We start from the raw sequence: 26881 nt of genomic DNA, 5'->3' as shown, positions 1-26881 counted from the left end.
CCCCCCACCCCAACGGGCCGCCACCCGCCGACAGGGCAGCACCCACAGCAGCCCCTATAGGAGGGAACCAGATGTGGGCTGCAGAGCATACCGCTGGGTAGCGCCAGCCACTGGTACACCTGGCTGCAGGGACGGATGCCAGAGCCAGAGGTGCCGGCCACCGACGGGTGCGGTGGGCAGGTTGCCAGGGGGAATGGCTGGAGGTGGGTGGGGGGGGGGGGGGGGGGGGGGGGGCAGGAGCTGCAGTTCAGATCGGGGCCACGGTGTAGTCCGGTGGACCTGGTCGGGCACAGGTTACATACGATGCAAAATGTTTGACTTTTATCCCCTGCAGACAATGGACCTTGGAATTCAACCAGGAATATGACTTTCATCCAGCCACAGCCCTGGGGGATGGACTGAGACTGTAAGATGAGCTGGAACTGCTGGAGGGGGACCCTGCAGCAGCGGAGCCTGCCCCAGAGGAACAGGAAGCAGCCAGTGAGGATGGGGAGCCAGCCGTCCAACAGGCCGAGGAGGAGGAGGTGGAAAGGAGGTGCTGCATGAGGCCTCGTGTATCATTCGAGGACCTGCCGGCCCCGGCATGCAGATTGCGGCTGAGCAGGGAGACAGTGCGACATATCTACCCAATCATGACGAACCTGGAACCCTGGGCGTAAGGTCTACTCCCACGTCCGGTGGCTGTCAAGGTGACGGTCGCCCTGAACCTCTATGCCACGGTCCTTCCAGGTGCCTAGTGGGGACCTGCTGGAATCCCTCAGTCCTCGGTGCATTCGCTCCGTCATGGAGACCCTATGTGCACGGTCACCCCAAAACATCAGATTCAAAGTGGACCGAGCCCACCAGGATACCCAGGTAGTGAGGTTCACCAACATCGACAAGATGCCCCAGGTCCAGGGAGTGATTGACAGGATGCAGGTCGCCCGATGAGCACGGGCCCATCACAAGCTGGTCTCACAAAATGATGAACGTGCAGCTGGTGTGTGAACATGAGCTGTGCATCATTCACGTCTGTAGTCAATACCCAGATAGTGTGCATGACGCTTTCATCCTGGCACACTTGATGGTTCCTGACCTCTTCGAGGCGCACCCTCGGGTGAGGAGATGGATCCTGGGTGACAGGGGTTATTCGCTGTGGTCGTGGCTGATGATGCCTATTCAGAGACCACAGACCAACGTGGAGACCCACTACAACAATGCCCTTGCAGTGATCAAGGGTGTGATCGAGCAGTGCTTCGGCATCCTGAAGATGCGGTTCAGGTGCATGGACCGTCCTGGAGGGGAGCTAGGAGCTAGGAGTGTCTCCCACATCATGGTGGCCTGCTGCGTCCTTCACAACATCGCGCAGCAGAGGCCAACGTGCTGGAGGAGGCGGATGAACGCCAGGCCTCGTTCAAAGAGGAGAATCCGGGGAGGGTGAGGATGGGCAGGACATGGGGCAAGGGAGGCCACACAACGCATTTGCCTGGGTCGGCGCATACGGGATGCTCTAATCACCTCCTGGGGGTGACTTAGGGGCTGGTTTAACACAGTGGGCTAAGTAGCTGACCAGCAGCGTGGGTTAAATTCCCGTACCGCCCTCCCCGAACAGGCGCCAGCACCTCCACCTCCCTCGGGGTGCCCAATGGCCCCCGGGCTACTCCATGTGAGAGGGGTGAATGCGGAGCCATCCCCTGAAGACCCCCCCCCTGCCACCTGGCGCTGCCAGTCCTGGAGGCCCACGCCAGCCCAATCTGGATCTCAATGCTTGCGACCATGGAGCACAGCGAGTGGACCACATCCCTCTAGAACTGCGCCACATCATGCTGCAACTGTGTCACCGCCTTCTGGGTCTGTGCCATATCAGTCAGCGACTACGCCTCTGGTTCTGTGCCTCTTTGGCCAGTTCCCAGACAATGCCGCTGACTCCTTCTGCCATGGCCCACGCTCAGGAGTGCCGCTGCCACGTCCACGTGGCCCCCGTAAATGGTTGCCTATGATAGGGAAACCCTGTCCTGGGCCTCGGCACCACCCACCCAGAGTGCCCCAGGCCTTGGACAGCCTGACCAATGGCAGAAACCTTCACCCCCCAACGCCTCCACCATGGACGCCACCTGTGAGGTGTTGGCCTGGTTGGCACGCATGGTCGGCACCACCTCCTACTCCTGCAGACGGTTTGACGCTTCCAGCTGCACCTCCAGGTTCTGGATGGTTGCCGACAGCCTCTCATTTAGTTCCTGGGGTGGGGCCGCCCTCCGATCTGCCGTCCCCTCAGGATCTTTTTCACTAAATTACCCAACCGAGGTGAGTGTCTCTGGGATGGTGGAGGGTGTTGGAGACAGCTGTGACGGGAAGACAGTGTCATCTCTGGACTGGTGCTTCAGGGTGTTCCGGGTTGCGGGTCGAGGACGCCCATCTGTGTCCTCCTCGCTGCTCTCTGACGGTGAATAGCAACAGAGGCCAAAAGCGAGAACCGTGCCAGGCACCAAACAGTTTGTGATGCAACCGGCCCGCTCCCGTGGGAGAAATCGGGATCTCGCCGTAGGGTGGCGAGAAACCAATTATCACCACTTTGGCCCTATTTCCATACAATTAACAAGAGCCACCCGTCATCCAATGGCCTCCCTTCATTCACCAGCCTCCCAGCTGGTGCCAATTACTTCCCCTTTTTAAAAAGGTGAACCTGGCGGAAGGGCTTCAGTGGGGAGCTGAGGAGGGGAGCAGCCATCTTTGCTCACGGACAAACGAGTCGGGGGCACTGGATTTGCCACCCCAGTGCTCGGCGGGGACCCTCTGCAGGGGTGGGCCACCATGGGAGGGTGGGGGGGGAACGTGCTCGTGGGGGCGCAATCGCTTGCAGCAACACCATGCCAACCCTTGGATCCCAACCCCATTCCAGGGGCAACCCCTGTCCCTGCCCGTCTGCCCCACCGATCACCTATAACCCCCACTGACTGCTGAGGCTTCTGGCCGCATGGCTCAAGGCCGTCGGCAATAGGGAATTGGTAATTGTGGTTAAGTGAGCACTTGACACAAGCCAAGTGGATTCTCGAGAGTGGGAGGGCCATGTAGCATGTGGCAGTCATTGCTCCGCTTTCCGATGGCACCATGATGCCTGGATACTGTGTGGGGTCAGCACCATGCACGCAGCAGCCAATACTACTCATGTTTGACAGGTCCTCCAAGTGGAGCTTGGTCATCCCTCACCTCTGCAGCATCTGCCAGGCTCCGCGTGGGTGACCACCCTGTCCTTAGCCACCCTGGTCACTTCCAGGGCCCGCTCCTCGAAGGAGGTGAGGATTCTCAAGTCTGGCACCCCACCACCAGGCTGGGCCCTCTCCCACCGATTATGGGAGAGCTTTTCTTGAGGGGCCACTGAGAGGTCATCGTTAGCCACATGCGTAGTTCACAGTTGTGGGCGAGGGGGAGGAGGTGAAGGGAGGGTTGGGGTGGAGTGCGGGTTGAAGGGGTGTGTGGAGGGAGTGCTGAAGCGAGAGAGGAGATGGCTGCCTTCTGGCTCACCCGCTGGGACCCCCGGGGAACAGAGCATCCCTCCTGGCCTCCATCGCATCCAGCAGCCTCTCCTGGTCAGCATCCCCGAATCTTAGGGCTGGTTTCCTTGGCACAATTATTGTGAGTGCCCATAGTGTCCAGATTGCCTGTGAGGATTCCTGGCGACATAGTTATGATGTCACCAGAGGCCGAGGCTAATGCCCTGGGTTCAAATCCCACCACGTCAACTGGTGGAATTAATAAAACCTGGAATTGAAAGCGAGTCTCAACTGGTTCACGAGAGAAGGAAATCTGCCATCCTTACCCGGTCTGGCCGACATGCGATTCCAGACCCACAGGAATGTGTTGACTCTTGACTGCCCTCTGTAATGGCCGAGTAAGCCATTCAGATCACGGACAATTAGGGATGGACAACAAATGCTGGCCCAGCCAGTGACGCCCCATATCCCACGAAAGAATAAAGAAAAAAAAAATCACACACTCTCACGGTATAGGAACAGCGATGTGCAACACCATAATATTTGGAATTATCTTAAAAAGGGCCAGCTACAGAGTTTGCAGGTAAATGAGTTTTCAATGAAAAGCGGGATTTGCCGCAGGTTTCCCAGTGCTCGGCCCAGCGAGGCCGGCAACACTATTCAATGTTAATTGATCCACTTAACGAGGCCTCACAGGCTTCTCTCCCCGAATGCCGCTTCGCCAATTGATCCGGCGGGTCCGCGCTCGCCAGCCCTCCGCTAACAACGTCAAGCACCACTGAAGCTACACACACGTGTGTGTGTGTGTGTGTGTGTGTGTGTGTGTGTGTGTAATAGACTTAGGTCAATAGTACTGAATGCTACATTGATCAAATCCATTGCAGAGGAGTGGGTTGAATTTTTCTAAGTCTTTATTATCACAAGTGGGTTTACATTAACACTGCACTGAAGTTCCGGTGAAAAGCCCCTAGTCACCACATTGCCGCCCCGAGGGAGAATTCCGAATGTTCAAATTACCTAACAGCACGTCTTTCAGGACTTGTGTGAGGAAACCGGAGCACCCAGAGGAAACCCACGCAGACAGAGAGGGAGCGTGCAGACTCCACACAGACGGTGACCCAAGCCAGGAATCGAACCTGGGGCCCTGGCGCAGTGAAGCAACAGTGGCCAAATCTCTCCTGGGCAGTTCTGCTGGATTCATAGAAATGTCATCCATAGAATTCTGTGGGTCAGAACTGAAGAATGTTGCAACCTGTAATATAAACGTAATGGATACAATGCACAGGATGTGACCTTGTTTGAAGTTTCACCTTGGCTCCTCGTTCCCATTCAATGTTGACTACTGTTATGGGCCAGGGCTTAGAGAACCCTAAAGTGTATCATGGAGTTCACCTGACCCACAACTTTTAATAGATTGAGATATGGGGAGCACATGGCCTACTCTACAGGTATGGTACAGCAGGAATGGAAAAGTATTCTTTAAAGAAAAACAATGTTTATTCTATGAACTCAAGTTAATCTTTTTAAAACATACAGTGAACATCTTAGCAACCATTAATTCTCAGCAACCATTAATTCAAATACAACCCCCAAAGAATACAACACTAAGTAATCCTTAATAACTTTCCAAACAACATCAAGAAGACAAAAGAAACACCTTTTAACAGAAGCACATCAGGTTTACATTCACTACTGAAAGCATTTATAATTCTGAATTCACCAAATGATCAAGAGATAGTCTTTTCATGGCAGAGAGAACCGGAGTACACCTGCTTTGTCTGGCTTCAGCTCCAACAATGAAAACGAAACCAAAAAAAAGACACACCCAAGCTTTTCCCAAAGTGAAACTAAAAAGCAGAGCCAAAGGTCAGCTCCACCCACACTCTGACGTCACTGCAGTAACATGAGCAGCCAAACATTTCTTAAAGAGACATTCTCATGACACCTCCCCCAAGAAAAAAAAAACCATCAACTTCAAGATGGTTTCATTTTTCACCTTTTCACTATCCTTTAGGAAATGCACACCGTAAATATACTTTTACGTTTCAAAAAACAGCACACGCAAACAGGTATAATAATAAAGTCAATTTTTTTTTTGTTCTTCTTCCTCCAACTGAAATCCTTCGTGATTGACTGTTTCTTTGAACAAGCAGGTCTCTGCATGATGCCTCCATTTCTCTACGCCTCTGCATTTCTCTTTAAAGTCAGATGCTTTAGTTCATTCTGATCACATAGCCCCTTGTAATTATCCAACACAGGAGCATTGGTTATCACAGCTTTCAGACTGTCAAATTCCTGTTAAATCTCCACTGTCCATTGAAATTTTCGCTGTTTCTTCAGCAAGTCCATCAGTCGAGCAATCACGCTACAAAGCTTTTGCACAAATGTTCGATCAAATCCACGCATGCCAAGAAATTGCATTATTTCCCTTTGTCTTGAGGGTATTGATAACTCCTCAATAACTTGGTTTCACATCCCGTGTGACCATTCCATCCTTTCCAATTGTATGGCCAAGGAAAGTGACTTGGGCTTCTCCAAATTCACTTTTGGCTAGGTTTATCACCAAACCCGCCTCCTGAAGTCAATCGAATAACTCCATCAGATGTATTAAATGTTCTTTCCATGTCTGGCTGAAAATTACCAGATCGTCGATGTAAACCGTACAATTGGGTAATCCTGAAACGACTTTGTTTGTTAACCGTTGAAATATGGCTGGGGCGCTTTTCATGCCAAATGGCATAACTTTGAATTGGTATATGCCATCTGGAGTCACAAAAGCTGAAATCTCCTTCACCCTTTTGGATAAAGGTACTTGCCAGTAACCTTTAAGTAAATCCAGTTTGGAAATAAAAGCTGATTGTCCCACTTTCTCAATGCAATCCTCCAAATGTGGGACAGGATAAGAGTCCGTTCTTGTAACTGCATGAACCTTTCTATAGTCCACACACAACCGTTGGGTGCCGTCCAGTTTTGGTACCATCACTATGGGTGAGCTCCATTGGCTGCAACCCACTTCAATTATGCCATTTTTAAGCATACTCTCAATCTCTTTGTTAACCTGTGCCAATTTTAAAGGGTTAAATCTATCTGGATGTTGTTTGATTGGAACGGCATTTCCCACATCTACATCATGTATAGCTAGTTTAGTACTTCCCAATTTATCTCTACAAACTTACCCATGTGATATCAATAACTCTTTCAGGTCAGTCCGTTTTTCCTCTGGAAGGTAACTCAACAATTTATCCCAATTTTTAAGAACATCCTCGTTTTCCAATTTAATTTGAGGTATGTCAAATTCACAGTCATCTGGATTTGGTTCGTCACTTTGAGTTAGAATCATTAAAACCTCCTTTTTCTCTCCTTCCCTTTCAAAGTACCTTTTAAGCATATTCACATGACACATTTGGTGAGTCTTCCTTCTATCTGATGCTATTACCACAAAATTCACCTCACTTAATTTCCTTTCAATCTGATAAGGTCCACAAAACCTTGCTTTTAAGGATTCATCTACCACCGGTAAGAACACTAAAACTTTATCTCCACTGGCAAAACTACGAACTTTGGATTTCTTGTCCACTACCCGTTTCATCACATTTTGTGCAACTTTCAAATGTTGTCTAGCCAATTCACCTGCTCTATTTAATCGTTCCCTAAACTTTGACAAGCAATCGAATAATGTAAGTTGATTTCTCACTCACTCATTTTTCCTCAATCAATTTAAGTGGTCCTCTTACCTCATGACCAAAAATTAGTTCAAAAGGACTGAATTTGGTTGACTCATTAGGTGCATCCCTAATTGCAAACAGTATGAATGGAATACCTTTATCCCAATCCTCTGGATAATCGTGACAATAAGCCCTCAACATTGTCTTTAATGTCTGATGCCACCTTTCTAATGCTCCCTGCGATTCTGGATGGTACGCAGTTGATTCAAATTATTTTACTTCTAAGCTATCCATAACTTCTTTGAATAACCTTGAGGTAAAATTCGATCCTTGATCCAATTGTATTTTTGTGGGTAGTCCATAACTAGTAAAGAATTTAAGTAACTCCTCCACAATCTTTTTAGCTGTAATATTACATACTGGAATGGCCCCTGGAAACCTAGTAGACACATCCATTATAGTCAAAATATATTGATTCCCACTTTTCGTTTTAGGAAGCGGTCCTACGCAATCAATTAGAACCCGTGTAAACGGTTCCACAAATGCTGGAAAGGGTATTAAAGGCGCTGGTTTTATCACTGCTTGAGGTTTCCCTATCACTTGATATGTATGACATGATCAACAAAATTTAAGTACATCTCTATGTAGTCCAGGCCAATAAAAATGTTTTTGGATTTTAGCTTGAGTTTTCATTGTTCCCAAATGACCTCCCACTGGTACCTCATGTGTAACTTGCAACACCTCCTTTCTATACCCTACCGGTAATACTACTTAATGAACTTCTGCCCACTTTTCATCAATTATGTAATGGTCTCCATTTTCTCCTCAAGACATCTGGGGCGCGATTCTCTGATCGCGGGACAGAGTGTCCGCGCCGTTGTGAACGCTGTCGCGTTTCACGACAGCGTGAAACGGGCAAGGGCAGCAGCGATTCTGTCCCCCACAGGCGGCGAGCATGGCACTGGAGCGGTTCACCCTACTGTCTTATCCTGTTTTACCACATCAGCCTTCCCAGTGCTTTTCTTCACACCACCAACGGTGTGATTTTACATGGCCTAGTTTATTGCAGTGAAAACATTTTATATTTTTCATTTCTTTTCCACCGTCCTGGATTTCTTTCTTAGTCTGAGGTACACTCTCCTTATTATCTCCCATCAGATCACCTTTACCTTTACCACTTGAGTATTTCTTATGTCCCCAGTTTCTATCCCTCACAGGCTGAAATTGATGTCAGAAACTAAGCTTTGATTTATGAACTAATTCATAATCATCTGCCATTTCTGCTGCCAACCTTGCAGTTTTAACCCTCTGCTCTCCACATGAGCTCTCACTACATCAGGAATTGAATTTTTAAACTCCTCCAAAAGTATAATTTCTCTGAGAGCTTCATACGTTTGGTCTATTTTCAAAGCCCTTATCGACCTATCAAAATTACTCTGTTTGAGCCTTTCAAACTCCATATATGTTTGATTAAATTATTTCCTTACATTTCTAAACCTTTGTCTGTAGGCTTCAGCCAATAGTTCATATGCACCTAAGATGGATTTTTTTCACCTTCTCATACATCCCAGATATCTCCTCCAGTAGTGATGCAAACACTAGCATGACCTATCGGCTTTGTTTGAATCAGTAATACCCACATGTCCTGTGGCCATTTCATTTGTTTGGCTACCTTCTCAAATGAAATGAAAAAAGGCTTCCACCTCCTTCTTGTCAAACCTTGGCAATGCTTGGACATATTTAAATAGATCCCCACCAAGCCTTCAGCTGTGATGCTCTTTCTCACTATCCTCATCACTATCATGCAACTGTACGTTTCCCTTTATGTCTGCCAATTTTAACTGACTGTCATGTGTCATGGCCATTTTCTGAAGTTCAAACTCTCTCTTTATCTTTTTCCCTAATCTGTATCTCCCTTTCTCTTTCTTTTTGTTCTGCTAGGACTATTCTTTCTTTTCTTCTTTCTTCTCTCTCTTTCTTTTTCCTCTCTATATATTTTGTATTCAAGCTGCTTTAATTCTTTCTCATGTTCCTTTTGTTAAAGTTGTAACTGAATTTTTGCCATTTCCAATGAGTCAAACTGTGTCTCAGGCAACGTTAAATGCTTAGCCACCACCATAATTACCTCACCTTTTCGCATTTTGTCAGGTAATGTTAATGCCAAATCTAACAGTCTGCTTTTAGTCTCTGTCCATAAGATATTGCGTGTGACCGTCTCCACCCCCAAAAACTTCAGAGCCTCTGAAAGAGCCATTGTCCACAATATGCTCACCCCTCACTGTCTTTAAGTTCACTAAGCCAATTCAATAGATAGGCTTTTATCCCCTCGAGCCCCCAATTTGTTATGGGCCAGGGTTTAGAGAACCCCAAAGTGTATCATGGAGTTTACCTGGCCCAAAATTTTTAATAGATTGTGGTATGGGGAGCACACGGCCCACTCTACAGGTGTGGTACAGCAGAAATGGAAAAGTATTGTTTAAAGCAAAACAATGTTTATTCTATGAACTCAGGTTAACCTTTTTAAAACATACAGTGAACATCTTAGCAACCATTAATTCAAATACAACCCCCAAAGAATATAACACTAAGTAATCCTTAATAATTTCCCAAACAACATCCAGAAGACAAAAGAAACACCTTTTAACAGAAACACATGAGATTTACATTCACTACTGAAAGCATTTATAATTCTGAATTCACCAAATGATCAAAAGATAGTCTTTTCATGGCAGAGAGATCAACAGTACACCTGTTTAGTCTGGCTTCAGCTCCAACACTGAAAATGAAACCAAAAAAACACAGACACACCCAACCTTTTCCCAAATTGAAACTAAAAAGCAGAGCCAGAGGTCAGCTCCACCCACACTCTGACATCACTGCAGTGACATGAGCAGCCAAACATTTCTTAAAGCAAAATTCTTATGACACGATCGAGAGTCACTGATAGAGCCGGCTGGCAGGACCAGCGTTAACTATTCTCATTCATTCTTTTTAATACTCGTTACCTTGGTTGTAACTTCAAACCAGGTCAGCATCAGTCAAAGCTTGCACTTAACTGCATCAAATGTCCAGATAGATTCCTTTTAATGCATATTCAAACAAAATACAAGGAACGTAACTCTGAAAAAAGCACCCTTTTTTTTGACAGGATGGTGGGGAGTGTCTAAAACAATTCTTTGGCCTACTCCAAACTTGGCCAGTACCTTTTAGATTATACAGGGGGTGATACTTCCCTACAGGTCCAGGTAACTCCAATAGGGGGAGCTCTGTGCACAGATCAATAGATTCCAGTTATATTTCAATTACCAAAAATAATTGTATCGGCGGGGACTGGAGTCTTAATGTTTGAGAATAAAACGTTGATATGCCTTGCTTTATGTCACTAAAATCAAAGCACCTATGTGTCATAAGACCTACCTCAAAAAAAAATGATTGAGCTAGCTGGGGTTCAATAGACGAAAACCATTACTCATAATTTTAAATGAGCGTTAAATAATTGTGCTCTTTAGTGGTGAATAGAGACTAATGATCGCAGTGACGGGCCATGCTGAGAAAAATAATTACCATACAGGTTTTGAAATGCAACACAATCCAGTATTTCAGTGTAAACATGTTAGAATGCTACATTCGCCTGACACCGCAAAATATAATGAACACAGGGGTGTTGGCCTACTATAAGATCTCCTACAAGTTTTAGATATTTCCCTTCCATGTGCATCGTTGGAATTGGCTGCAACAGAGGGAACCTTGACATGACATAATACAATTAGGAATTTCAATCATAATCCCTACTTTCAGGGTTGACTGCTCACACACATTTAAAAATTGCTCGTGTTAGCGAACATACAGTCACAAAGGCTGAATGGACATTCTGAATGAGCATCCTTCAGGTTAACCAGTTTGGAGCTACTGAACACTTGACACCTTCAAATGAATTATAGATAAGTACATGGAACGCATGGAAAGCAAGCAAAACCTATTTAGCCATAATCGTGATAACCTCCAGGTTTGTGTAAGTAAGGAAAAATGGGGTATAGCACAGGCAGAATGACAGAGGCTGTAGTGAGCCTGCCAGTTTTATTTCAATCTGAAACAAAGGCCGGGGGACATTGACGTGAATGTGGTGATTAACCATGGGTTAGGTACAGATCTTATGCTTTACTGTACCAAAGTTACATGCAATCCCTTTTGTAAGCTTCTTAAATTTGACAAAGGGTGGTGTAGTATATGGGTCTGGCACATACAGGGTTAATGTGGGACTGAGTACTGTAATGTGACAGGCACGTGACCCGCACCCAGGGTCAGTTGAGTGTTGGACACAGCTGTCTGCACCCAGCAAGCATGGAGACAGCTCCCAGCTTGTACACTCTACTGTATGTTTGTGAATAGTTCAAAGAGGGCGGCACGGTGTCGCAGTGGTTAGCACTGCTGCCTCATGGCGCCAGGGACCCGGGTTCGAGCTCGGCCCTGGATCACTATCCGTATGGAGTTTTCACATTCTCCCTGTGTCTGCGTGAGTCCACAGCCCAAAAGGATTTGCAGTGTAGGTGGATTGGCCACGCTAAATTGCCCCTTAATTGGAAAAAATAAAGAATTGGGCACTTAAAATGTTTTTTAAAAAGTAAATAGTTCAAAGAGTTAATAAAGACTCATAGTTAACGTTCAGATGATCATGAAGACTTCTCCAAACCTACAGAACTGGAACCAGTGCCCAACAATGGGTGGAACCTCAGCTCCAGTGTGAAATTAGACACTGTCTGAATTTAGCAGTGAGTATGTTGTGACACTCTAAGGCTGGAGAAATGGCCCAGCAAGGGCCCAGCAACACTCAAGGCCAAAGGCCTTTAAGCTCCAAAGCTGAGATTAATTGACCCCCTCTGAGATTGATTCCAAAAAGGCTTGCATTCATGAGGTGCCTTTAGTAAGACCATCAGCCACCGGAGCAGAAGTAGGCCATTCGGCCCATCAAGTCTGCTCTGCCATTCAATCATGGCTGATATGTTTCTCACCCCCATTCTCCTGCCTTCTCCCTATAACCCCGATCCCCTTTTTAATCATGAACCTATCTATCTCTGTCTTAAAGACACTAAGTAACTTGGCCTCCACAGCCTTCTGTGGCAAAGAGTTCCACAGATTCATCGCCCTCTGGCTGAAGAAATTCCTGCTCATCTCTGTTTTAAAGGTCCGTCCCTGCAGTTTGAGGCTGTGCCATCGGGTTCTAGCTTCTCCTACTAACGGTAAAACATCGCAAACCTCTTGATGATATATTTGAGCCTTTTTCTGGGTGCGTCTAAAAGCAGCTCTCACCTGGTTGGCAGTCCCAGAATAGCCCAAACATTTCCTGCTTTGATAGGTGGGGAGAGGTGCAGGTTCGATTTAGGTTGTGGGCCCCACATGGGCGCCCTGTGACGCCGGGGTTACCATTGACAGGTCTGCGCATGGGTGAAATTTGTATTCCATGTTCCTCAGTATTTACAGGTGGTCAGGAAGGTCTTGGAAGCCTTTGAAAGACCCACTGAGTAAGAGAGTTTGGAAACCTTGGGAGAAGCCAGCTGAGGCATCGGAAACATTCTGACAACTAAGTATCGATGTGAGAGGGTGGGAGGATTGCCCACTGAAAACAGAGTGGGGAATTAAAAACAGGGGGTAGGGTCTTGTGGAACCTAACAGCCTCATTTCTCACAACCCACCATGGGACTGCCCATCCCAGATCTGCCTGAAGCCCAGTTGTAATTTGGAGATCTTTCTTATTTCTCAAAGCATTGGATGAATACGCGGCTGTAGAAGGAGCAAAGGTCTTGCATTTATGTAGCACCTCTCACGGCCACTGGACATCTCACAGCGCTTGACTGTTGATGGATCATAAGAACATAAGAACTAGGAGCAGAAGTAGACCGTCCGGCCCTTCGAGCCTGCTCCGCCATTCTATAAGATCATGGCTGATCTATTTGTGGTCTCAGAACCACTTACCCGCATTCTCGCCATATCCCGTATATTGACTTCATTTTTGAAGTACAACCAATGTAGAAAACACAGCAGCCAATCTGCGCACAGTGAACTCCCACAAAAAAGCAACGTGATGATGGTCAGATCAGCATTTACTTTGTGACATCAGTCAGAATTCCTTCTGTTGCATCCTGCACAGATCCTATTGGGGAGGGACAATTGGTTACACCATGGAAGTTGGGGAATGCGAGCTCCCCCGATGAGGGGATGGGGCAATCATTAACTTTCTCTATTGTATAAATGGACCAGAGAGATGGCCAGTAGCGAACAACTGGTGCTGTGTAAATATTACTATGAACAAAGTTAAGTTTCGGTTGACTCATGAACTCGTGTTGGACTCTTCATGGCTCTCACAAAACCTACCCTGCTTTACTTTTTAAATAGTGTCCCGGAATCTTTTACATCGATCTAAATGAGAAAGCAGGAGTCTCAGTTTAACTTTTTAAAAATTATTTCCTGGGTTGTGGTTATCAGTGGCTGGGCCAGTATTTTATTGTCCATCCTATTGTCAAGCGCTGTGAGATGTCCATTGGGGCCTCACGGTAGCATGGTGGTTAGCATCAATGCTTCACAGCTCCAGGGTCCCAGGTTCGATTCCCGGCTGGGTCACTGTTTGTGTGGAGTCTGCACGTCCTCCCCGTGTGTGCGTGGGTTTCCTCCGGGTGCTCCGGTTTCCTCCCACAGTCCAAAGATGTGCGGGTTAGGTGGATTGGCTATGCTAAATTGCCCGTAGTGTAAGGTTAATGGGGGGATTGTTGGGTTACGGGTATACGGGTTACGTGGGTTTAAGTAGGGTGATCATTGCTCGGCACAACATCGAGGGCCGAAGGGCCTGTTCTGTGCTGTACTGTTCTATGTTCTATGTTCTATCCCTAATTGCCCTTACTAGGCCATTTAAGAGTCAGGCCCGGCCAGGTAAAGATGGCAGGTTTCCTTCCCTAAAGGTCATTGGTGAAACAGATGGGTTTTTACTATAATCAACATCATTTGTGGTCATCATTAGACTTTAAATTCCCGATTATTTTATGGAATTTAAATTTCGCCATCTGCCATAGTAGGATGCGAGTCTTGATCCCAGAGCATTAGCCTGGGTCTCTGGATTGCTAGCCGAGTGACAATACTATAATGTCGCCACCTCTTCAAACAGCACAGCACTCCCTCAATACCGCACTGGACCATCAGCCTTGAATTTTACAGTTAAATAACAGGAATTGAACCCAGAATCTTACAGCCCAGATACCACCGCACTACACACTGAGCCACACCTGACACAATCGCTGCAGTATAAGTTCATCCTATGCACTTACATCCATTTGAATAAGTGTTTAAATTAGGACAGGTTTCTCAAATGCAGGCTTCTTGCGCTGGATTTATGTGTCACAAAAAAATGGGTGAGGGAATTGGAAAAACTGAGGCTGTGGGAGCAGTAATTTTAATTCCTCCCACCTCCTCACAAAGAGCCGCAACAATCTTCCCATAGGTGGGAAGACATTCAGGTAAGGTCCATGCCATGACCCCACATTCATGCCTTGTTTTAATAGGTAGCTATAGTGGTTTGTTTTGACAGCTGAGCCCATTATGAATGCATGGCTAAGGTTTCAAAAGCTAATGAAGCATGTAGCTCAGACGTTGTTGTGCGCACATTTTGGAGTGGGATAGTGGTACAGTGGTTACCACTACTGCCTCACAGCATCACGGACCCAGGTTTGATTCCAACTTTGGACGACAGTCTGTGTGGCGTTTGCACTTTCCCCCTGTGCCTACGTGGGTTTCCTCCATCTGCTCCAGTTTCTTCCCAAGTCCGAAGATGTGCAGGTTAAGTGGATTGGACATGCTAATTTTCCCCTTAGTTTCCAAAGGTTAGGTGGGGTTACGAGTATAGGGAAGATGAGTGAGCCTGGGTAGGGTGCTCCATCGGAGGATTGGTGCAGATTCAATGGGTCAAATGGCCTCCTTCTGCACTGTCGGGATTCTATGATGATATTCTATGATGATTGACTGTATAAAGAGGCTATTGAAAGATTAACTATCTTTGATGTTTTTCCCGAATGGATTTTTGTTTTTACAGCTGAGTGATCACTTGAGGGGTTTAACTTTTTTTCATAGAGTTTAGAAATATTTTTCCTGCGCAGTAAAAATGTTGGTGCGCTTGAGTGGCAGCGTTATCATATTGTTTGAGGTTTAATTTTTTTCTTATCCTTTTGAAGTAATTCTTATCGCTATTGCAGGGCTCCTGAGATCTGCCGACAGTGGATAGTGGGTGAGTGATTATAGAATGCTCATGGAGGGCATGGAGGCGTCACAGGGCAGGCACAGAGGGTGAATGAGGTGGCATTGAGTTGACAGGAACAGAGGGGGTGTGGGGTATGAGGAGGCATGGAGGGGACACAGGGCATGGAGGGGACATGGGATTATCAGGGAACATGGAGGTATGGGCTGGAATTCTTGGGACTGTCTTTTCCCGCCAGCAAGGGCTGGCTTCACATGCTGCTGGGAAGCAAGTAGCTGGGGGACTGTGGCATTTTTATTTAAAGTTAAAATAGTGGCTGCGCAAAGTTTAAATTGTGCGAGGCTACCTCTTCAAAGTGGTCATACACTGCCTGCCTAAATTTGATTTGGAGACTGCAGCCTCGTTACATCATTTGTGTCACTGGAAAACTGAAATTGCTTCACATTGATGAAAAATGCATTGTATAAATGGCCTATTTGACCTCATAAACCATTATTAAAATATCCCCACTGATTTTTTTTTTTGTGGAAAAAAATCCATGTGAGGCATGAAAGAAATAGAGGCATCAACTTACGATGCGGTTGTGACCCAGGCTGACCCACGGCTGAACAGCAATCATCACAGTGATTCAGGGGATCGCAAGAATCTCAATGCAACCTGGCCCAAACTATTGTCTCTCAGGTCAGGTCACTCGTATGAACCATCTCTGGATTAGAGCACAGAGACATTGATTGATAGTCTGCCATTCACAGTGAGAAAATGTATATCAGTCGATTTGAGATCAGTTCAATCTCTGGCGGTGTCTCAGTGGGACCGCACAAGCTCACAGGATTTGAAATCCTCTTTATTCATTAAAGCTGAAAGCAGACTTGGCTCTGTGCAATTTGTGTTCCATCCCTACAGCCTTTCAAGAAATAACTGTAGCCTCGAAATGACTGCTCGTGATATGGGTGGACAAACGCTTAACACATTCACTCAACATTTTGCCGTCCTCCGTTTGAAACAAACAGATTAAATGGAGTTTGCCTGGACAAAAGGTATTGGCTTTGAAAATCTGAAATGGTTTTAATGTTGCATTGTACTGAATTTTTAAAAATCTGCCGTTTCTCTCTGCCCATTGAAACCGATGGACCTAAATATGGGGCATGGCGTAAAATGCACTCTTAGGCGAGAGAGTCAAAACCTGGGATAGATTTCATAGGTGTTGGCAGAAGACGATAGTGTTCTGAGTCTTTGTGTCCGTGATTAGCAATGAGGAGAGGCTGAATAAACTCGGTTTGTTCTCACTGGAACAACGGAGGTTGAGGGGCGACCTGATAGAGGTCTACAAAATTATGAGGGGCAAAGACAGAGTGGATAGTCAGAGACTTTTTCTCAGGGTAGAGGGGTCAATTACAAGGGGGTAGATGTTTAAGGTGCGAGGGGCAAGGTTTGGAGGAGATGTACAAGGCATGTTTTTTACACAGTCGTGGGTGCCTGGAACTCGCTGCCGGAGGAGGTGGTGGAAGAGGGGATGATAGTGACCTGGACCTAACTCAGCCGGTCCATCAGGAAATAGAGGGATACGGACCCCGGAAGTGTAGAATATTTTAGTTTAGATGGGCAGCATGGTCGGCGCAGGCTTGGAGGGCCGAAGGACCTAATCCTGTGCTGTATTTTTCTTTGTTCTTTGTTCTTTGATTAGACAATGTAATCTGGTCTCTAACTATGGCCCTCAAGTTGCCTTCACACTTGCCCACAGCTAGAACCATCCTGGTTGCTGGCCATTGATGGCGGGAGACTGGCAAATGTACTGTTTTACATCCTGAGCTCATGGGCCAGTTCCGTTACCTCGGCTGCGATTTACTAACTCTGTACGAGGCAAGGGCCGAGACCCAGGGCCCTCCTGTTCTGTGCCTAGCCCAGTGCATCGCACCTGTGAGTACTTTTACTTTGCGGCAGCATTGCGTTATGCAAATTCAATCACTGCTGTGTTGAGTAGGTTTTTAAAGTAATTTAAAAACAACATTTTGATGACATTTCTGAAAGCTGCAATATAAAGATTTGCAAAGTGTCCGATTTGATCCTTAATTCCCTGATGTGTGCGGAAAATTTCTTAACAAACCGATTGTTGGAATTCAACTACATTTGGTACCACAGAAGCAAAAGAGAGTGTTAAAACTTCCAGCATATGTAAAAGCTGAAATGTATTGATCAACACCAAATTTCATAAGAAGAATCAAATTAACACCTTAATATAATAAAGGAAATCAATGCTTATTGTTTTAATTGAGGATATGTATTTATTCCTCGAACAAGACTTTAGACTCAGCTTAATACTTGATGCAAATGGCAATCATGGGAAAAGTATTATGGGGTCACTAGGATTTCATTAAGCTGATGACATCGCACTGGGGAAATATTTATGATCACACAATCAGAATTCATTTTTCTTATTAATTGGTTATCCGCAGGACCAGCATAAAGTGGATCTCATCCAGGTGTCACTTCTTCACTACGCAGGAGTCTGGGTGTAAGGGACCCAAGATAGTGAAAACAGAAAATGCTGAATAAGCTCAGTAAGTCTGGCAACATCTGTGGAGTTCTTCTGGCTCTTCTTCTGAACTGAAGAGGGATAGAAATATCATGGGTTATACAGTTGGAGAGCTGGGGGCTGGAGGACATGGGGCAGCATACAAGGTCAGAGGCTGGTTGGAGCTGAGAGATTAACAAAGATGCCATGGACACAAGAAAAAGGGAGCATTAATGTGTAACAATAAGGACTAAATAAGTGCTGATGGACCTGCTGAGTTAATCCAGAATTTTCTGTTTTCATTTCAGATTTCTACCATCCACAGTATTTTGCTTTTATGTAAGGGACCCACATGGGGAAAAGGCAAGGGAAATGAGACGAATTGGACAGATAAGGTTTTCAAAAAGTTGGCAGAAGGTTCATAGAACCCATTGAATCCCTTCAGTGCCGAAGGGGGCCATATGGCCCATCGAATCTGCACCAACACTCTGAAGTAACACCCTACCTAGGCCCACCACCCTGCCTTCTGCCTTTAATCCTGTAACCCCACCTAACATGCACGTTTTTGGACACTAACGGGCAATTTATCAAGGCCAATCCACCTAATCTGCACATCTTTGGACTGTGGGTGGAAACCGGAGCACCCGGAGGAAACCCAGTCAGACACGAGGAGAACGTGCAAACTCCACACAGACAGTCACCCAAGTGCTAACCACTGTGCTACCATGCCGCTGAACTGCCTCCTTCTGTGCTGTATTATTCCATGACTCCACATTGCTGGGATAAGCTTCAGGCGCCCTCGTTGTTAATTCTGGCCCAGTTCTCACTATCTTTCTGATGATGGCCAGAATACAGGCAGTGCTTTGTTCAAGGGCAGCTCTTGGTAATTGCTGCATCATGAAACGATGCAGGTCTGGACCTGGAGCCCCAGCCTGAGGCCGGCTTCTGATTTCCCATAACGGATGGTTGCGAGGAGGAGACCAGCACTTTTGCAGTGGTCACTACGCCGACAGCTCACGTCCCTGAACTCTAGAATTCCATTCTTAAACTACTCTGCCTCCCTAGCTCCCTCTTTTCATTAAAGATGCGCTGTGCACCATACCTCTTGACCAGGCATTTGACCTCTTGCCCTGATACTCCCTTGGTGTCAAATTCTGTTTGACAGATCTGCTGTGAAGCACATTGGGCCGATTTACTATATTAAGGGTGCTCCATATGGAAGTGCAAGTGGCTGTGATTCTCACACCAATAGAGGGGAGCGGAGCAAAAAGTAAAAATTATGGCCAGAATGTAATGGCCCCGTGGGATGACAGGTGCTGGCGGCTGTAAGATTCGGTGGCATGGCAATGGCACTGTGTTCACCGCCTACCCGACCCCGCTCACCCCAACTCAAGTATACCAATGGCAGGAGAGGCATTGTGTAGTCATTGAGGTCCTGATGTGGCCAATTGATAGCCGAGGGCCTACATCTGCTCCCGCTGGGAGTTTAACCGTGATGGGGGAGGTTGGCACCAAGTGATTAACCCACCATATGAAGCCTGGCTGACTGGGGGTTTGGGCAAGATGTGGGTGCCTCCTTTTTGGCCACCCTAAGGCCAGAAGCCCCCGTCAATTTATTGTGCCCCACCCATGAGTTTTCCCCTTCCTCACATTGATGACCCCAGCCCTCCACTCCTTTCTTGTGGCCTGCAGCCTGGCTTTGGGCGGGACACCTGGTTTATATCTCAGTCCGCCTCCACATTGGATACTCCCTTTAAGGCCACTTCCAGAAGTACAGCAGAGGCAAGGGGTGGGTGGGGCTGCCTGGGACAACTTGGAAACACAATATTAAATTCAGCCCTGCTGAAACCGGTGTGACTGAGACAGGAAATGAAAGATCCACTTAGGGCGCTTTTGCCCCTGCCATTTATCCCCAGACTATTCCCTTCCAACACCTCCCAAAGAACCCAAAGAGTAATTCCAGATTCAACACTTTTCCACGGGCCCAGCAATGCTGGAAGGTTTGGACAAGAGCGGAATCTGTGGATTACCAGCGTCTGCCCCTCAGCAGCCCCACACCTCATCCACTTTCCAACAGAGAACAAGTTTACATGCCCTTGCGTGCCTCCAGTTACAAAGATTACACAGACCCTGTGCCGAGGCCAAGGTCTTAGGCCGTCAGATGAGGAAAGGAGGAAAGCAGGCAAGTGGGGAAGCAGCACAGTCACCCACCCACATTCGGATGCAGGGCAGTCAGTTTGAGCGTGCTGAACTTGACAGACGCTCCACTAATATGACGGCCTTTGCTGAGATTTGATTCATTGTGGGCTACGGTTTGCAGTACCCTCTGAACTATCCCAAAGAGTGGCACCAGTTTGGGAGGCCATAGACAAACATGACAGAATGTTTACAGCACAGAAGGGGCCCATTCCGCTCTTTGTATCTGTACTGCCTCTCCGAAAAAGCAATGCACCTCGTGCCACTACCCCGCCTTCTCCCAGTAGCCCTGCACATTCTTTGTCTTCAGGTAATAATCCAATTCCCCCTTGAATGACTTATTTGGCTCCGACAGCACAGTGGTTAGCACAGTTGCTTCACAGCTCCAGGGTCCCAGGTTCGATTCCCAGCTTGGCTCACTGTCTGTGCGGAGTCTGCACGTTCTCCCCGCGTCTGCGTGGGTTTCCTCCGGGTGCTCCGGTTTCCTCCCACAGTCCAAAAATGTGCGGGTTAGGTGGATTGGCCATGATGAATTGCCCTGAGTGGTGACAAGATTGGGTGGGGTTACTGAGTTACGGGGATAGGGTGGAGGCGTGGGCTTAAGTGGGGTGCTCTTTCCAAGGGTCAGTGCCGACATGATGGGCCGAATGGCCTCCTTCTGCACTGTAAACTCTATGATTCTATGACTCGCAGGCAGTGCATTCCAGATGCCAACCTCCTGCTGTGTAGAAAAGATATTCATCAAATTCTTTTGCCATTTGTCTTCAGTCCGTTCCCTCTCGTTCTCAATACTTCCACCAATGGGAACAGTTTCTCTGAATCAACTCTGTCCAGGCCCCTCATGATTTTGAACACCTCTATAAAATCCCCTTTCAGCTTTCTCTTCCCCATGCATGGCAGAACCTTGCCAAGTTATGTATGTAACTGAATCATAGAATCATAAAATCCCGACAGTGCAGAAGGTGGCTATTCAGCCCATCGAGTACAGACCCCTGCCCTATCAATGAAGCTACTATGAAAAGCCCCTAGTCACCACATTCCGGCGCCTGTTCGGGGAGGCTGGTATGGGAATAGAACTCGCGCTGCTGGCCTGCCTTGGTCTTGATGGCACATAGTTCGCCATCTGGACAAAAGTGAATGAAAACCAATTCTATCTTTGGACACTAAGAGGCACTTTAACATGGCCAATCCACCTAACCTGCACACCTTTGTACACTAAGGTACAATTTAACATGGCCAATCCACCTAACCTGCACACCTTTGTACACTAAGATACAATTTAACATGGCCAATCCACCTAATCCGCACATCTCTGTACACTAAGGTACAATTTAACATGGCCAACCCACCTAACCTGCACACCTTTGTACACTAAGGTACAATTTGTAATGGCCAATCCACCTAACCTGCACATCTTTGGACTGTGGGAGGAAACAGGAGCTCCCGTAGGAAACTCACGCAGACACGGGGAGAATGTGCAAACTCCACACAGACAGTCACCCATTGCTGGAGTCGAACCTGGAACTCTGACGCAGTGAGGCAGCAGTACCAACCACTATGCCACTGTGCTGCCTCACATTCTTGGAGCCATCCTCTTGACAGGACTCAAAATCACTGGGGAAAGTGTCATCTTGGCAATCCATAAGCTACAACAGCTGTGACAGCGAACTGGAAGAAGATACATTGCTGTCTGAGCCAAAGATACAACCCCCTACCTGAACAAACACGAAACACTTATCGGATTATGTTACAGTCAGAAAAGTTAATGTATGGATTCCACCTGGAAACCTGGAAAGAATTCCTAGAAACCTGCTTGATGCAGACATCACAAACCCAGACGACCACAGAAGTTTCAAGATTTTCTTCCCACCCAATTAAAAGTCTCACAAAGACAAATTGCCGAGCCCTGTAATACCTGTCCAATAGCCTACCCCATGCAGACAATTGATAGATTCTTATGAGCAAAGGATGTTAAGGAGGATGGAGCCAATTCTTGTGTCACATTAATTGTATTGTGAAGGATAAGAGCATCCAGGTGGTGGGTATTGATGATTAAGTATCCTGAGCACATATAAATAGGGACTGCTGGGAAATTGGCTGAGCTAGGAGGTGGAAAAGGACTTGTGTATTGCTTTATAATTTGCCATCTGGACAAAAGTGAATGAACAACCAAGGCGGTTAAATAAACTTAAGATGCAGATTAGCTGAGATCCATTTAAATAGAGGAGCTGGCTCGAGGGGCCGAATGGCCTACTCCTATATCTATTTGTTTTTGGAATCTGAGGGCCAGGTAAGCTGAAATGAAATGAAAATCGCTTATTGTCACGAGTAGGCTTCAATTAAGTTACTGTGAAAAGCCCCTAGTCGCCACATTCCGGCACCTGCTCGGGGAGGCTGGTGCGGGAATTGAACCATGCTGCTGGCCTGCCTTGGTCTGCTTTCAAAGCCAGAGATTTAGCCCAGTGTGCTAAACCAGCTGAGAGTCAACATCTGCAAAGGAGGAGAGGAAAACCTTTGTTCATAGAACATACAGTGCAGAAGGAGGCCATTTGGCCCATCGAGTCTGCACCGACCCACTTAAGCCCACACTTCCACCCTATCCCTGTAACCCAATACCCCTCCTAACCTTTTTGGACACTAAGGGGCAATTTAGCATGGTCAGTCCACCTAACCTGCACGTCTTTGGACTGTGGGAGGAAACCGGAGCACCCGGAGGAAACACACGCAGACACGGGGGGAGAATGTGTAGACTCCACACAGACAGTGACCCAGCCGGGAATCAAACCTGGAACCCTGGCGCTGTGAAGCCACAGTGCTAACCACTTGGGCTACCGTGCTGCCCAGCACAGAACTCCTTTCTAGTACTCGACTCAACAGAACCTGAGGGACAACACTTTGACTCCAGTGTTGCCTCAAAGCTGAAAGCAGGGAAATTCCTCCAAGCCCCTGGGAAATCTCCAGCAAATGCTTCCTCACTGTGAGTATCGTGTAGTTTAGGTGCACTGTCAAATCACAGAAAATATGTTTGAAAATTACGGCGCCTGTTCGGGTACACAGAGGGAGAATTCAGAAGGTCCAAATTACCTAACAGCACGTTTTTCGGGACTTGTGGGAGGAAACCGGAGCACCCGGAGGAAGCCCACACAGACACAGGGAGAACATGCAAACTCCACGGAGACAGTGACCCAGGTCGGGAATCGAACTTGGGACCCTGGAGTGGTGAAGCAACAGTGCTAACCACTGTGCTACCATGCTGCCCAAAGGTTACCGAACCAAGGTGGATAGAGGTCAAGATACAGATCCACCATCACCTAATAGAGTGTCAGAGCAGGCTCGAGGGGCTGAATGGCTTAATGCTGTTCCTTTGTCCTGCTTTGACATTGTAAGCTAATGGACAATAATGGAGTCTGATCTGTCCTTTGCCTGATCTCCACCCTGGGAACCTTTGAGTAAGGATCAGGGTGGACCCTTGACAGGTTCATCTTCCTCAACCGAGGGACTGTTGCACCCCAACTGCTGCCTCTTGAGATCACCCAACTAGAACAAGACCTGAACTCAATCTACCGTGCACATACTCAATGAGACATGGGGGTGCACAAAGCCATTGATTAAATAATACCCCTGTGGCTGTGAGCACATATTTGGGATCTATTTTATAATCGATATGAATGCTGGAGAAAATTACTTCTTTTATCTTTCTTTCTGAATCCTGCTCTGATCCTCTGTTAATAATGTTCCATTAAACAGCAAAACCTGGTGCTGGTAGTTGTTCAAAGGTAGACAATATATAAGTAGTGTTTTGGGAAAATTAATTGTACCCATTTTAATTAGAATATATGTAAACTGGGCTCTACCTTAAAAAGAATCTTGATATTCCACACACGCAAGAGTTTTTTCAGTATGATTTTCCTGAGACTGAAACTAGTTTGATTGTTGTTAGCCCTGGTTGCAAAACTACATTTAAGTGTATCGAGACTTTGCCAGAACTCGGGGATTAAGTTCACATTTTGAAGGGTTTATTAAAATATGTCAATGAACATAAGGGATCATTTTGTGCTTTCCTATTGCAAAAATGCAACTCTGGGTGGATAGTTACACTTAATGATTCCGGCATTCTTATTGTTCAGTGCAAGGTTCTATCTAATGGCACTAAATTGCAGACATCGATTGAAGATGAGCATTCACATGCACCTTCAGCGCACATAATCTCCCACGCCCATAATGTGAAAAAGCAGCACAATCATTCAAAACGGTAATTGTGAGTTCAATCTGCTCAATTCTGTTCCCAGAGGACCCAATGACATTGAGGCAGGAAAATGAAGATAGCTTTGTTGAGGCTTTCCATTGAGATATCAGAGCGAGGCAAGCATTTAACAGCATGGGCTAATGTGACAGAAAAAAGTCAGCCGGTCAATCAAGAGTCAAGCCTGTGGCCAGAAGGATCTTAGGTTTAAATCTGACGAGGTATCACTCAACCTCTTAGCTTTCTGCAGCGGTTCAACTGTGAGCCATGTCTCAGAATGTGGGGGGGGGGAGACAAGGCTCTCAGAAACGTGTAACATGGACACGGAATCTCATGCCAGATCGGCAGTGGAAACTGGGAAGGAGTGGGCTTTCTCAATTTGTGATGTCAGATGTTACTCGGTTGTTAGCGTTCATCCCCCTGAGTCAGAGTGTTCTGATTAAAGATCACAAACCTGAAATGTTGGGTGGAATTTTACCAAAACTTATCAGAGTGTCAGATTCTGACGGAAAACCAATGGATATCTTCCCGGAAACACTGAGTTTTCAGCCCGCTTTTCTGGCACTCAGCGCACAGAAAATCTGGAGGCGTGGTTTACGCCGTGACTCTGGCGGGACAAGACCTCAGAGAGCCAGCCAGGCCCACTCCACAGAGATCACGGCGCTGGAAATAAACTCCCCCCCCCCCCCCCCCCACCCACACCCTCATGGACAAGAAGGATCCCCCCCACGAGAATCTGGGTGAGACACCGTCCCTTCCCCAGCCACCATGGAGATATGGGGGCTTTCGCCTCCTGCCTGCCCTAAAACTATGCAAGCATTGGGGGTTCTCCTCCCCTTCCTGGCTGCTTCCCACCCCCCCCCCCCCGCCATGACCATGCAGGTAGATGGAGCTCTCGTCTTCTCCCCCCCCCCCCCCCCCCCCCCCCCCCCCACCCACCACCGCACAAGTATCAGGGACTATCCTCCCCCTCACAGGCAGCAACCACCCCACCCCTCCAGCCCCACACCCTGACACAATAATGGAAACATTTCCCAATGGGTCTCACCAGAAGACCCATTCCTGGCACTGCCAACCTGGCACTGGTCCTGGAATTCCCAGGGTGGCATGGCCAGGCCTGGCAGTACCAACATGTTCGAGGGGCAGTGCCAACCTGTCCCAGGGGAAAATTCAGAAGGCAGTGCCAAGGCACTGCCCGGGCTTGCGCCTCTCCCGCTGGGGCGATACTTACCTTTGCAACCCAGTGAGATCGCCTAGACTGATTCCCGTTTTTATATACCTGTTGAATATTCAGTGAGGTGGCACCATGTGACTGGAAAGCGCTTAAATGAGATGTAAATTTATTACAATGTATGGAAAGGAGATTCCCGCCCTTGTTACTTCACTGGTGAGGGGTGGGGGAAATTGAGAAGCACGATCTTGCCGGTGAGTATCTGGTTTACTGGCTAACCGCAGAGTATTTCGCCCATGTCGCTGTTTGTGCTCGTGCCGAATGCTGCCGCAAAGTTACCCCCAACTCTGTTTCTTTTCCGACAGATGCTGCCTGACTTGTTGAGTGTTGCTCCATAGAATCTATTCAGTGCAGAAGGAGGCTATTGGGATCACCAGGTCTGCACTGACCCTCTGAAAGAGCATGCTACCAAGGCCCACTCCCTTGTCCTATCCCGGTAACGCTATGCCCCCCACCTAACCTGCACATCTTTGGACTGTGGGGGGAAACTGGAGCATCTGAGGAAACCCACGCAGACATGGGGAGAACATACAAATTCCACACAGATCCAAGGGTGGAATTGAACCCAAGTCCCTGGTTCTGTGATGTGACTTGGACTTTTCCTAAAAATAGGAGGCAGAGAGAAAATCTTGGTCTCTCTCTGTCTCTCTCACCCTTGGGAAAAATTGGGAAAACCCTTCTGCAGTTTATTAAACTCAGTTTGGTTGGCTCAAAATTGACGCGAAACCTATTAAGATCACGAAAGGCTAAGATCGAGTCGATCTCCTGCTTCCATATTGAAAATACCCATAAGAAAGAGCTCAGAGTTTAGACCCATCCTTAGGTCCCAAATGCCATCCATTTTAAATCAAATTTATAAGTTGAGCCCTGACGCCAGCCTGAATGGTTCATATTTATGAAGTGACACTCCAGATTCAGTTTTTCAGGGCCACTGAAGTTGTTCAGCAGTGTTTCTGACTCAGTTCACGTTTGAATAATCACTGATGCCTCATTCAATAAAGCGTAACTTTTTCATATCAAGATCACTGATTCTATGCTGATTGCATTTGCAAAGACAATGGGCGGGATTCTCTGTAGCCTGACGCCAAAATCGAGAACGGCGATCCGGTGGACAATGTCTGCCGACGCTGAAATCGGGGCAGGTGTCGGTTTGATGCCGGTTGGGGTTTCTGCGCCCCCCTCCAAATTGGCATTATCGGGACGTGCGTCACTTGCAGTCGCAACACCGTTGGCACGTTCAGCGTCATCAGCTGGCCCGTCCGCAATGCTCCGCCTCCGATGGGCCGAGTTCCCGACGGCACGGGGCCACGTGTGGTCCCAGCGATTGG

The 26881-nt window shown here is 47.2% G+C and overlaps 1 long non-coding RNA gene across 1 annotated transcript in view; it reads left to right on the top strand.

The window, feature by feature from the left end:
- Window positions 1–26472, top strand: part of LOC119977716 — a 227238-nt gene extending 200766 nt beyond the window's left edge. Inside the window, exons 2-3 of the long non-coding RNA XR_005463270.1 lie at window positions 16275–16408; window positions 25859–26472. This is a non-coding gene — a long non-coding RNA (uncharacterized LOC119977716). The remainder of the gene's footprint in view (window positions 1–16274; window positions 16409–25858) is intronic.
- The last annotated feature ends 409 nt before the right edge of the window (window positions 26473–26881 follow it).

Source organism: Scyliorhinus canicula, chromosome 14, assembly GCF_902713615.1.
Source record: "Scyliorhinus canicula chromosome 14, sScyCan1.1, whole genome shotgun sequence".
Taxonomy (NCBI): Eukaryota; Metazoa; Chordata; class Chondrichthyes; order Carcharhiniformes; family Scyliorhinidae; genus Scyliorhinus; species Scyliorhinus canicula.
This window is presented reverse-complemented; position numbering and strand designations above follow the sequence as displayed.